Genomic DNA, 13,196 nt, shown 5'->3' with positions numbered 1-13,196 from the left:
TGATTCACCAGAATATTATTGTTTGAACCTGCGGTGGATCTTTTCCACATTACCTCAACGTTTGCACCTAAAGAAAAACTTTTGGTTTTTTTTCTCTCCTGCACAAAGCTTGAAGAAACTCCGCTCCACTTGGTTTCATGTGTCTCCCTCGACCTTTCCATCAAACTGTACAGTTGGTGGGGAAGAGGCTGCAGCTGCACACCGATCGGGCCTGATGGCGATGGAGGATGAATAGCGGGGGTAGCCCTGGGCGCTATGAAACAGTCCGGCTGACGACTGTAGCGACAGGGTCACAGCCCCTCCACGCTGCTCCGCAAAGAGGAGAGTGAGAGTAAACAGGCGTAATAGGGAGAGAACCCAAAGAGACTTGGACTGTGTTCTTGTAAATAATTGCATTCATTGTTCTCCGCCACTGTTGGTTATGGTCACAAGCTGTTTGGTAGGCCCCTGTCTGTCTGGTGCTCCCCATGAGCCCGGTGTCAGCCCCTACGCCCCCAAGGGGAGCAACTTGTGCCAGGGGTGAGGATGCCAGCTCTCTGACCTGGTGGCCCCCGCGTATGACGTACCCACGCCAGGAGCACACGGTCCCCGGGCCAGCTCGGAGACTCAGGGCGTGCTGTGCGCATGCTGCTCCGCTGTTAAAGAAAGCTGGTTCAAAGAGCACATTCCTGCCCCCGGCCCAGCAGCGGAATAGCAAGCTCCCTTCCTTGTAGTGTCAAAGCACCAGATTGTTTCATTTTATTGCTTTGCCTTTATCTCGGCTGACTCTGGTCCAATCTGATTGGATGCAGCATGTTATTAGCCTCTGTTGTTGGCTGTGGGAACAGCAGATGGCCTATTTGGACCAGATTACCTATACTCCTTATCTTAAGTGAAGAATTCACTGCAAGTGCTCAGATGTTTCAAGAAAGCTGCCTGTCCACATTATGGATGTAGTGCGCCACAGTTGAGCTTATCTGGAAGTTAACACCCACTTATACAGTAAATCTGTAAAACACTCATGTTTTCACAATGTATATGTTATGTACTGGGGCAGATTTCAATTGTTCTGCAGCTGAAACAAGAAATGGGCATTTTTAAGTTAAGAATTTAAGAATTGTTACTTTTACACCTGTCGTTAACACTACTCACTTGTAATAACTAAGACAGAGAAGTTTAGGAACTGCTGCCATCCTCGTTTTAGTTTGAAAACCTCTGGGGCTGCTTTGTAGTGTGGACAGACATTTAGAAAATCATCTCTCATTGGATCTTATCAGTTATCAGAAATCCCTCAACTTACTTTTCAACAATGCTGGTCCTCGTTTAGTATTTCTTTCTGTAACTTAGCAGTGCAGTCAATCTGCTTCCTGTTTAAACCGGCACCCACATGCCCGCTGTATGTGAATGATCATGTGATGGGTGTTTTAAGGTGGACGGGGATTGTGTGGATGGAGCTTGTTTTACGTTAAAACTAAAATGTACATGCATTAAGCCCCAGTTGCTTTGTTTTACCTTGAAACTTAAATAAAATAAAAGTATATCTCTTTCCTCACAGCTCAAAAGTCTCAGCCGGAATCCTCTCTGCATTACTGCTCCCGAAGTAAAGTTTGCAGAAACAAGCGTGGGAATTAACCCGGCCTCAGTGCAGCATCATCTGCAGCCTATAATGATAGAACCTCAATGACATCATGAGCGTTTGAGTGCGGGGCTCTGGTAACGGTGCCTTGCATCTCCTCAAAATACCAGTGGCTAAGTGGAACACACAGGCTGAGCTCGGCAATGGAAGTCAGATGCTCCCTTGCTTTTTTCTGGCCGTCTAAAGTCGCCCCTTTCCTTTCTTTGTCCGCTGATAGGTTTAGGAGACTCCGACCGAGGGGCCTCCTCCACAAGGGCTGTGTCTGACTTTACTGTATGGTAAATGTCAGCGAATAAATGCAGGCCTTGGTACCAAAGTGGAATTGGATCTAATCGGCCCCAGGCCACCGCTTTTGATCTGCACCCCCAGTCAGTACAGCGGCCCGCTCCTTGAGTGCACAGCGCATTCAGGATGTTATGGTATTTTTTTTTTGTGTGTGTATTATAATCTGACGTCACACTGGAGCAAAACTGTTTTCATATGTTTGCTCGACATTATGAAAACCGTGGGTAACGTATGCATATATTCAATCTCATCTCATCCCGGCTGCCGCTTGTATGTTTCTTTATGTTTTGTTTTTTTTCAGTTTAAATTAACTTCCCGTAAAACTGGTAACCCTCTTTTGTACAATATTTATTTCTCTTGGTTTCACATTGTATACTGTACATTATCCCGCTGAGTACTTGCATCTGTGCTGCATTCCTGCAGTGCAAAGTGAATTGCATTTTCACCCGGCAGCTGAAATTTGATACGACGCCTGGATTTAATGGAGGTTTTACACGACTCTCCAGATCCTGTTGTGAATAACGTGCTCTTCGTGTTAATTGCAAGAGAGATTGTAGGTGGGGACTGTTTTATCAGGTCTGACTGAGGTCAGTCATTCTGCCACAATGGCGCAGAGATCAAACACGGGAGGGAACAAAAACTCCAAGGCCTACAGGTAGTAAAGCAGTTAAACTGGAAGTATGAACCACCCACACACACACATTCAGTTTCCCAGCCCGTGTGGGTTGATCCCTGAAGATGTGAAACTCAAACTCGAGTTGTGTGTTGGTTTGGATCATGAGTTTGACATCAGATGGTGAATATGTGGTGACTCCCAAGAACGCAGGAGGAAAAATGGTTTTATTGTATAATTTTAATTGCGCCAAGTGTGGTAACATTAAATTACGACATGCTAACATTTCTGTCAGCTGTTGTAATTGTGTAAAAATGTGTCTTGTTATTAAAGAAAAGGCATCTCTGGGAGATAATCAACAGTGATGAGCTGATGAATGCTTAAATCATATTTTCATTGTGGCACGCAATTAATTGTGCGCTGACGTCAGACCTTCCAGAGACTCACTGGAAAGTGTGTGTGATGTTAAGTTCTTCACTTCCTCTAAAAAACCAAGCATCGCTCCGCTGTGGCATCACAAAAAAAAAACTGAAGAAAACAAAAACAGATGCAGATAGACATGACTGTGGGAGAAAGCATTCGTATACAGAGACTGAAACAATCTCCTAAATTTATGACGGTAATAGATTATTATAATAATAGATCTGCATTGCTGAATATGCACACACACAAGTATGGGATTGTTTCAATCCCAGTGCAGTAGTTCATGAGAGAAAATACCCAAAGAACGTCTTGAAATGTGTCTCGCTTCACCAGGAAGAAGTAAAATGTTGTGTTATTTATGAAAGAAACACAGCTAATGCCCTCGTTTTCATAAGATAAAGGATGAAAACAACATTGAGGCTACATCCACACGTCTTGTCTGCATTGTGCTGTGTCTGGACAGAGACGGAGACATTTGGAAATGATGATCACGACCACTTTGCTCACGAAAGGAGACTTCGCTGGTTTGAGCAACCGGCTGCAAATAGACGATCATCTAGTGATCATCAAGCTGCTTGAATTTAATGTAGAAAGATTCAAATAAACTTTATTGTACACTAGTTTAACCAGCAAAACAGATATGACATTTGGAAAGTATTTATTTTTAGATAATAGATCTGAATCCCTTTATACTCTATGTAATAGAATCACAGATTTTTTTCTTGATGTAAACAAGGATCCTCCAGCATTATCCAGTGATTCAGTGTGTCAAGTAGCTTCTTTCATCCTTCAGTGTTAATCCTATCTGTTTAAAACTAGGTCGTGTGACGTATAAGAGGCAGTCCTGTAAAACCCAGTCAACAAAACACTAACTAAACTAGAAAGATGTGGTTTTTAAGACATAGGAAACCAGAGTCCTAGTTACAGAAGCAAAATCAGTGGCTGTGTTAGATTAAATCTACATAATAATTAATAAGTTGTGCAGTAGACACCAGGCCCAGTTTTACCAGATAAGTTGTTCTCACTGCTTCTCTCTCAACCCTCCGAACTCTCTTCATCCCACCTGTGACATTTACTGGTGTGCTTCCCCCGACCATTTCACATTTCATTGATCTTGTTATAGACAGCAACATACAAACCTGCTGACAAGATATTATATTACTTCAAATGGGAACGTGTTGTAAATATTTTTTGGTGACTCATGGAATGGGCCATCCTTAAAATAGCAGAAAAAAAACGTTTTTAGCGCAGCACGTGTTCGTAATGCTACGCTTCCTTATACTTCCTTCCTCATGAGGCAAAAAATCTTGTTCCTCCCTTTCACATCCGTTTGCTCCGTTCCACCAGAACCAGAAAATCAATCTGCAGCATACACGTTGTCAAACAAAGATGTAGACCCTCGTCTACCCCATCCATGGGGCCAGACGTGATTGAGTCAAGATCTGGTCTGGCCAGTTTGAAAATACGGTCTCAATTATGCAGTGCGGGGCTCCCACAACCCCATCGCTTTACACACACACACACACATATGAGCACACACATGCATACACTCACATCCCCATTTCACCAGTTAAATTAAAGTCAGATTACTATCGGTGCATCCCAAATGTGATTTTCAGTAAACACTGCTCTGCTTCCTCAGCCTGTTCACATCCCCCCACTGGGAGGCCCCTTCGGAAGCCTGCTCCGCGCTCTCCATGCTACGTACTAATTGACCGAGCCCTTTGGGGGTGAGGTGAGGTGGATGGAGATGGTGATGCATGGCAGTCATATGTGACTGAGGCCACTGAGAGAGTCTGATGTGGGAACCATTAGTGCACAGCGTCAGTAGAAGCATGGAGGCACACACGGGGTGTGCGGCTTGAACAAATAAGGCCCTCTGTGTTTTGGAGTGAATACCCCTGCTGCCTTATTAGCAGTTTGAAGTGTGGTTTGCTGGCGATGACATCAATGACAAACAGAGCACTCTGGTTTCCTCTTCGGGGTTGGAAACCGCTGCTTTGAACTTCAACAACTTCTCCATTCATTCCTTATGGATGGAGATACTAGGAACTCTCAGCCCCTCATAATCTGTGTGACAGACAAGCAATTCCAGTAAATGCACGACTATTAAAATGCTTCAAAACAATAGAAAGGGAATTAGACGGTGAGATCAGACGAAGCGATTTACGGCCGGTAACTGTACGGTTGTATAAAACTATCTCTCAGTTATCAGTTATCAATCATACAGCAAAACACAATATGCTGTTTATTACCTTGTTGCTGACCTGCAAACAGCTGTGTGTCCTTTTATCACTCCTTCCGGCCAGACCTAGATTTTTACGACCGGAAACTGTGGAAAACTACTGCTGGAATATTGCTATTTATCTTTTATGTTTTATCTATTTTACTTGGGATCTGTAAAAGATGGCGACAGGACAACCAACCTCTCTTGTCAGCTCATGACCAAAGATGGGGAAAAAGCTACCGAATCCACACACAAGGCTTCTCTGGGATGAGTTGGTTTTTATGGTTGAATCCAAAAACTTGTTTAAATTGTTTCACGAATCAGAGAAAAATGAACAGCATTGTTTTAAAACTAAAGATTCAAAACATCCTTCTTACCTAGCTAGTTGCCACTTCTCTGTCTCTTTCTGTTTGAGTTAACATGAATTTCCCAAACTTTAATCCCAAATATTTGGATCATAATTAATAGGCTTAAGGAAACCTCATGAGATATAGGTCTTTGAGGGTTTTTCCTGAGTCATCACAGTGCAGAATACAGTACGTTACAGTCCAGTGTGTAAATACAGTCCATTGGTACAGTGAGCTTATGCAACATGCTCCAGTGTTCAAAGGCTGCTGAGTGCCCTCTCCTGCTTTGTCAGCCTCACACAAGGGTTTATCAAGTGTAGGGTGGGAAGGCATGACGCTGGAGGACTTTGGAAGTGTGTGTGTGTGTGTGTGTGTGTGTGTGTGTGTGTGTGTGTCTGCGGCAGGTTTGCCTGACTGTGCGTGTATTCATCTGTCTATTGGCTTGTGTGTAAGATGTTTCCGCAGCCCTGCGCGCATGCTTGTGTTTGCATATGATTACATATATGTGCACTTGTGCTCCCGTGTGTGTGTGTGTGTGTGTGGGTTTTCCTCTGTTTTCTCACTCAGGGACTTTGTCCCCTGAAAGGTGTGCCAGCCAGTCAGCTGAGAGAGAGAGGACAACAAGGTCTGAAGCAGGCCATGGCGTCGGAACTGGGACGGAAACGACAGAGAAAACAAGGGAGAGCGTGAGAGAATGAGAGAGAGAGAGAGGGAGAGAGGGGCGAATGCAGAAAAGTGGCGCCTGTGTGCGGAGTGTGTTGCTTTGAAGCACGTTCCAGATGTTTGTGCACCGCAAATATTGCAAACATAACATCACGGGTACAAGCTGAAGGTGTGTGGCAGGTGTATTATGTCCACGGAACTAAAATCCAACATCTCTTTGATCTTTATCACTTTTTCCGGTTAGTCATAGACAGATAATGAAGCTGAGTGACGATAAGAAAGGGCAATTAAGATCATGTAGAATCACTACTATTATATTATTATGAAATCCTGTGTCTTCACTGCATTGATTAGGTGGGAGTGACAGCAGATAGAGGATCGACCGACAGACGGACTAGCTGCCCTGCCACCCACGCTGTTGACAAGACAGGGTGGGTGATGACGCTGCGGTTCGGTGAAGTACAAACAGTAACGGCACTGACCGACCCGAGCATGTCTATCAGCAGCTGTTCAGAATGACCTTACCCCACGAAAATCAATCAGCACAAACCTACTGTGGGGTAGTTGTGCGGTAAAGACGGGGAAGTGTGTGTGTGTGTGTGTGAGGGTCTCTCGCTCCGTGCACATATTCAAGTGGCCGGTCCAATGTGTTATGTACCGTGAGCATAGACCTTTCAAGAAATACTATTGATGTTTTTTTTTGTTGTCATATTGTCAAAGCTCACCATCGTCATGCCGGCACTTTCAAAGCTTCATTTTTCCACTGACCCCAGTTCATCAGATTGGTTTACTGCACATAAGGCAATGGAAAACGCTTCCCAGCAAAACCAACCCAGCTCACACAAACACCAAGTGTCAGTGTGTCCTTTCCAGTGGTTGAAAGGTGCCGTTGCACTTGTTAACCTTTCACTTTCGTGCACGTGGAAGCACAGGACACGAGACGACTGGGTGGGTTTTAAAAAGCTCTTGCCAGTTTACCACACCCATCTGGGCACTGGGCAGGACTCACTGATTGACCGACTGGCTGCCTGGCTGGTTGGCAGAGCCACCGTTTCCAGCCTCACACAATTTTTGGTGATTTTTTTCCTCTGTCATATTGTGTGTGTCTCTGTCTGCCTGTTGCCCCGGTGCATGCAAATGTGGGCCGAGGTATGCGTCGGTTATCTCCCTCTGGAAAAGCAGTGCCCTTGTTGCTTCATATAGCTCGGCTCTAGTGACCGGCCATTGATAAGGCTAATGTCTACCGATAGCTACCAAGCTTTCAAGTCCCGTCACAAAACAGCCGGCTCCCTTTTATGTTGTTTTCCCAAGCCAAGGACAGACAGGCCTCCCGACAGGACCGAGCTGGCTAATCAGTAATCGCTAACTTGCTGAGCCCAGCAGTCCCCTTCAGATGGGCTGCTTTTCACCCCTTCTTCTTCATCATCGTCATCTTCATCTTTTGCTTCGTCTACTTCCTCCTCCTCCTCCTCCTCCCTCTTCGACTCTCAATCCCTCTTTTTCTTCCTTTTTCCTTTCAAGCTTTTGATGATAATTCGTTTCTTCTGCATGGTGGGTAAAATGGATGGACCACGTTGTCAGTCTTTGCCTTTTCTTTGATTCTTTATGTCTCTCTTTCTTTCTCTAGTTGCTGCTCTATTCTCCCTGTCCACTCCACCCCCTCCCGAGGTCAAAATTCTTCCTTTGCTCATCCTCGCCCTCTTCTTTCTATCCCAACCGCAGAACAAATGCACCCCCCCCCCCCCCCCCCCCCTCCCTTAGCCTGCTAATGAATCAAGATACAGAGGGGGGGATCAGGAGGTCTGGGGCCATAACTGTGCCACAGACACATGGCGCTATATTAAAACATTAGTACCACTATATGACTTTATTTAGGACTTGCCAAAGAAAATTGATTAGGTGGCAGGGATGGAACAAAAGGGGAATCATCCTCGGCCACCCTGACTGGGCTTTTCCTTTCAGAGCCAACAGCAGCAGTTCCTCTCGATCTGGCCTCCAGTTCAAAAACCCCACCCTCCCCTGCCCCTCTCCGGTCAGTCATACAGTCCATATGGTCAATCCAGTCAGTGTATCGTTGACTAATTAGCTCATCACCTGAATGCATTTATGTGTTAGCATTTAAATTTATCTCCAGGTCAAATCAGGAGCTGCGGTGGTCATCACTTTTTAAAGTGGTGGAGTTGTTGCAGAGAGGTGGAGGCAGTCCTGTGTTTGTGGTCTCTAGTTGAAGTAGCAGCCAGGCAAAGGGTAGGACGTTAGCATGGTGCTGCTTCACAACAGTGCAAACATCACTTGTTTACAAAAGTAAAGGTTTGTTTTTCAAGTCAAGTGTAAAAGATGTTTTAAGATTAATTTCCTTACGGTTATTGTCATGTGACGCAATGTTTTGGTGCCTTAATCACACTGTTAACTCAAATACAACTTATATATTTAAATGTCCAGGCTTAAATGTTCATGGCACTGTGGTCGAGTTGTTCTAACTGGTATCACCTCATAGTTAGAAGGTTCTGGGTTTGAACCTGAAGCCATGTTATGGCCATAGTTTCCCATCACACCTCCTTGATGTCCCAGATTGCCCTCAAGTTTTGGAGAGGATCCAGATAAATCTTTCACTTTCTGTTTCATGGCAAGATAGGGCATCGGCAAAGGTATGCTCGGTCCTTTGTTAATGAATGTTTGTGTTAAACTTTTTCCTGAGAATTATTAGGTAAGCTGCTCATGTTATTCTTCAGCGATGTGTGACTCTGCTGATGATACTCACGAGGGTTGTATGTTTTTAATCTCCTGTCAATCTGTGATGTCTGTTTTCTGTGAAATGTCTGACAGTTCTTTATGCTTGAAGATTGATTGAAGCGACATCCAGCCTGTGATGAGCTACAGCTTCATTCTAAGGGGCCAGGATATTGAAAACAAATCGGAAAACTGCTTATCGTTCATAACAAATTCTAAATTACATGTAGATACCTGCGTCAACTCTTCATCCAACTGGATTTGAGAGCGTAAATAAATGTGAAATCAAGTATATTAAAGACCCGTTTGTTAGATCTTTCTTCACCAGACAAACTTGTGTTTCAAACCCAAGACAAAGAAGCACATCAACAAAGTTTTTGTGTTATTAGAACTGTGTTTCACTTACACCCATGGTTTTCAGTAGGTTATGTTCTTGTGGCCTCTCCATTAGCTTTAGAGGGGCAACACATTCAAGAACCTGCCATCATTGTCTGCCCCCTCAACCTCCTCGCAGATATTCCTCTCCTGGTGTCCTACCTGATCTTCCACCTCCCTGATGACCCAGATTGTCTTTAATAGTGCTGGTGCTGGAACCTCTGGTCCACTCGTAGAGCCTAGCACCTGAGGTTGGTGAGCGGGCTATAGGAGTAGCATGCACAAACTAGTTCCCCAGCTGGCCAAGATGCATTGTGGGTAGAGGAAATTACCTCAGTATTGAGGAACGTGTTATCGGTTCTGTCCAGGACATCCTTCATCCAGTAATGTCCCCCGACAGAATGACTTGGAGATAAAGGTGGTGTTGGGGTCACACAGACAGGACAGTGGACAGAGTGTCGAGCAGCTATAGCACTGCTGTTCACTGTCTCTCTGTTTGTGTCTTTGTCAGTGTTGGTCTCTTTATTTCACACACACATACATTGACACACCAGTTGGTGGTAAAGATACAATAGGACCTTCGCTGAGGAGGTTGTGTTTTCATTGCTGTCGGTCTGGCAGGAGGATTAATCAAAAACTACAGAACTGATTTCAAAGAAATTCTGAGGAAAGGTGGAACAACATCACCTCAAGTTTTGGAGATGATCCAGATAAATGGTTTTGAGGCTCTTTCACTTTCTGTTTCACGGCAAGATAGGGCATCGGCAAAGGTATGTGCAGTCCTTAGTTCATGAATGTTTGTGTGAACGTTTTTCCAGAGAATTACTATGTAAGCTGCTCATGTTACTCTTCAGCGATGTGTCACTCTGCTGATGATGCCCACATGGGTTGTATGTTTTTAATCTCCTGTCAATCTGTGATGTTGGTTTTCTGTGGAATGTTTGACAGTTCTTTAGGCGTGAAGATATGATGAAGTGACATCCAGCCTGTGATGAGCTACAGCTTCCTTCTAAAGGGGCCAGTTCTAAGGAACTCTTCATGCAACTGGATTTTGAGCGCGTAAAAAAAAAAAAGCTGCAGGTTGATGTGAAAGCAATTCAATTAAAGTTATAATAAAGTTATTATAACTGTGTTTCACGTGCAGCCATGGTCTTCAGTAGGTTCTGTTCTTGTGGCCCCTCGGTTAGCTTTAGAGGGGGGGAACACATTTAGCCCTGCCATCATTGTCTGCCCCCTCCTCCTCCTCCTCCTCCTCCTTTACTGGCTTCACCCCCGGGTAACCAGACCCAGATGGTACCTGGTACAGACACCAGCAGCTTATGTTTTGCCTTTTGTGAGTCAGATGCTGCAATCAGTAGCCAGGAAGTCCAGAAGTGAGGTGTGGGCCTTCATGAGGCCGTAGTGGGATGAACTGAGCCTGGAAGAGAAACGACAGACGGGGGGGGGGGGGGGGGGGGGGGCTCAGTGGAACAGTAGTTTAGTTTCTAGAAGTTTTTAAGTGTATTTCACAACAATTTGGTGAATTAGAATACGTATGAATTGTTAAGTTATGTTTTCGTCTCTGTGTTTGTGTGTTTGTCTGACGGATTACTGTCAAACTACTGAATGGATTTCTATTAAACTTGTTTGAAGGATGGGCGAACAACTAACTCATTTAATTGTGGCTGATCTGGAGTTAAACATGATATTAATGGGGCGCTAGGCAATTTTGTTGCCACCGTATGGTAACAAATAGGACTAGAAACATGTAACTGCAACCAATGGGTAGATGAGACAATTACCATTTAGTGGGAGTCACCAGTTCATACAATTCAATATTATTAGAACCACGTCCACACATAGGTGACTGATTTAGTGCAGAGTTCGTCTTGGATGGAGGTTTGTGCTCTAATGGGTGCGACCCTAGTTAGACACTTTTTTTCTCACACTAATGAAGTGTGTGTGTGTGTGTGTGTGTGTGCGTGTGTTAAAGAAAATAAAAGACAAGGACATATATGTGGCATTGTGTATATTCTATGTAGGTGGCAGCCAGCCTCTGAATGAAGATGGATGGGAACTCCAGGTTTTGTTGGAGCAGGAATGTCAGACAGACACAGATTGAAGACAATGAAATGAAACCCCACTATTCTTCACCCTGTCTCCCCACCTGCCCTCCTGATATTAACTGTGGCCCCACCAGGACCCCACATTCCCAGAGACACACCTGGATCGGGCCTGTTATCCATAAAATACATGTTAACACATGAGCAGCGGCTCGTGCTTTTTAAAGAATTTAACACAGCTGTTTTATAGGCTCGCTGTACGGGGGAAGGTTTCACTAATCCTTGACTCTACCGTCATATTCACCCGAGATGTCACGTCAAATAAAAGATGAATGGATGACTTGTACGTCAACCGTCGTGCTTTGAATCACAGGAACCGTTTCAAACTTTTTATTTTCCGTTTGGAACGAGTCACACTCCTGGTCTCAGGCGCTGCGTTCAGACTGATAAGTGTCCACACACCTTTCCCTGCCGCGGTTGATGTGGAGCGGTCATGCCACTGCAAACACTGATGTGAAAGGGAGCCAACGGAAATAACACCAGCCGCCCGTCCTCTCCTCTCTCCACCCCGGCTGATAAGATTAGGCCGCTGTGGCCTCTATCAACTCTGGTCCTAATTGTTCAGCACCAGTCTCGTGCTTTATTGATAACAGATGGCTAATTTTTTAACAGATATACGACTGAAGTTTGAGATGACACATTAGGGCTGGGCAATAAAATAATGTTGATTATTATTACAGTATAATTGAATAAGAGGCAGCGGATCAGCGACACAGCCTTCAAGGGCTGCACACGTACTTAGTTTGACCTTTAGCTGAGTTCTGACGTGGTTATAATTGTTGATTTTTTATATTTCTGTTTCAATGCAATTGTTTTTATGAACTCCTTTTACACACGCCCCCGTCTATCATGCATTAACAATTTCAAATGAATCAAAATCAAATCATAGCGAATAAATCAAGCAGCAAATTTCCCCGCCTACTTTATTACAATTAAAACGCCCCACAGTTTGGTCTTTCACAGTCTGAAGGTTTCTTTTTTATGATAAGATTTTCATAATGATACGTAAGACTTTGCACAATTGAAGCTTGTGTTCGATGAATGGAAACAGACGATCACGTATTTTTTATTTAAACCATAAACTTAAATGAAAATGGGGGTTTTACCCCTGAAGGTCCAGAAAGTGAAAACATGAGTTGTAACCAGGACATGAAAGTATGATCAGTAATTTAAAGTCTGTGAACAGGTGAAAGAAACTGAAGCTGCTGTTCAAATCACATGCTCTCGTTCTTAAGGTGTTAAGCTGTGGGAATTTCTTTGTGTTTAGAAAAGACAAAGGTGTTTTCAGAAATTAATCTTGATTCAGTGAGTTTGAAGTTTCCACCGCTCACACGTTTAATCCTTATATTCAAATGTTCTCTCTCCCACGTTCTGCACATAATAAGACTGTCGGTGTGTTTCCTATCACCCCCATGTTTCCGAGTCAGTTTTTCCTGTTTTGAATTTGATCATTTTCACATTGTCACACCTCCACTTGGTCCTCACCCTCATCGGCCACAGGTTTCTGATTGAAAACGTCCTAAACTCTGCTCTGTGCTGTTGTTCAGTTGGCTGGTTGTTCTGCGGTTAACACACAGCTGGCACACACACACACACACACACACACACACACAATAAGAGGGTGGGCTGTGTGCACAGAATGTGACAATTATCTATATAAGATGACAACCTTGTTATGTTATTGATAAACCATTGCACACCTCACATTTTACACAAACCTTCCCACACATCATTATCATTAAACCATTTAACCCCCCCCCCCCCCTCCCCCCCTCTAAAATCACAGAAAATATGATTCCAGAAATGTAAAGTGCTC

At 44.1% G+C, this 13,196-nt stretch overlaps 1 long non-coding RNA gene across 3 annotated transcripts in view; it reads left to right on the top strand.

The window, feature by feature from the left end:
• Positions 1-13,196, top strand: part of LOC128444847 (uncharacterized) — a 97,840-nt gene that overhangs the window by 58,500 nt on the left and 26,144 nt on the right. The window contains exon 3 of one of the 3 annotated variants that reach the window (XR_008339191.1): positions 11,300-13,178. The exons of the other annotated variants lie outside the window; for them this stretch is intronic. This is a non-coding gene — a long non-coding RNA (uncharacterized LOC128444847). Of the gene's footprint in view, positions 1-11,299; positions 13,179-13,196 lie in introns of those variants that run through there. 3 annotated transcript variants of the gene reach the window in all.

This window comes from Pleuronectes platessa, chromosome 7, assembly GCF_947347685.1.
Source record: "Pleuronectes platessa chromosome 7, fPlePla1.1, whole genome shotgun sequence".
Classification (NCBI taxonomy): domain Eukaryota; kingdom Metazoa; phylum Chordata; class Actinopteri; order Pleuronectiformes; family Pleuronectidae; genus Pleuronectes; species Pleuronectes platessa.
The sequence above is the reverse complement of the archived record's forward strand: the minus strand, read 5'-3'. Positions and strand labels throughout refer to the sequence as shown.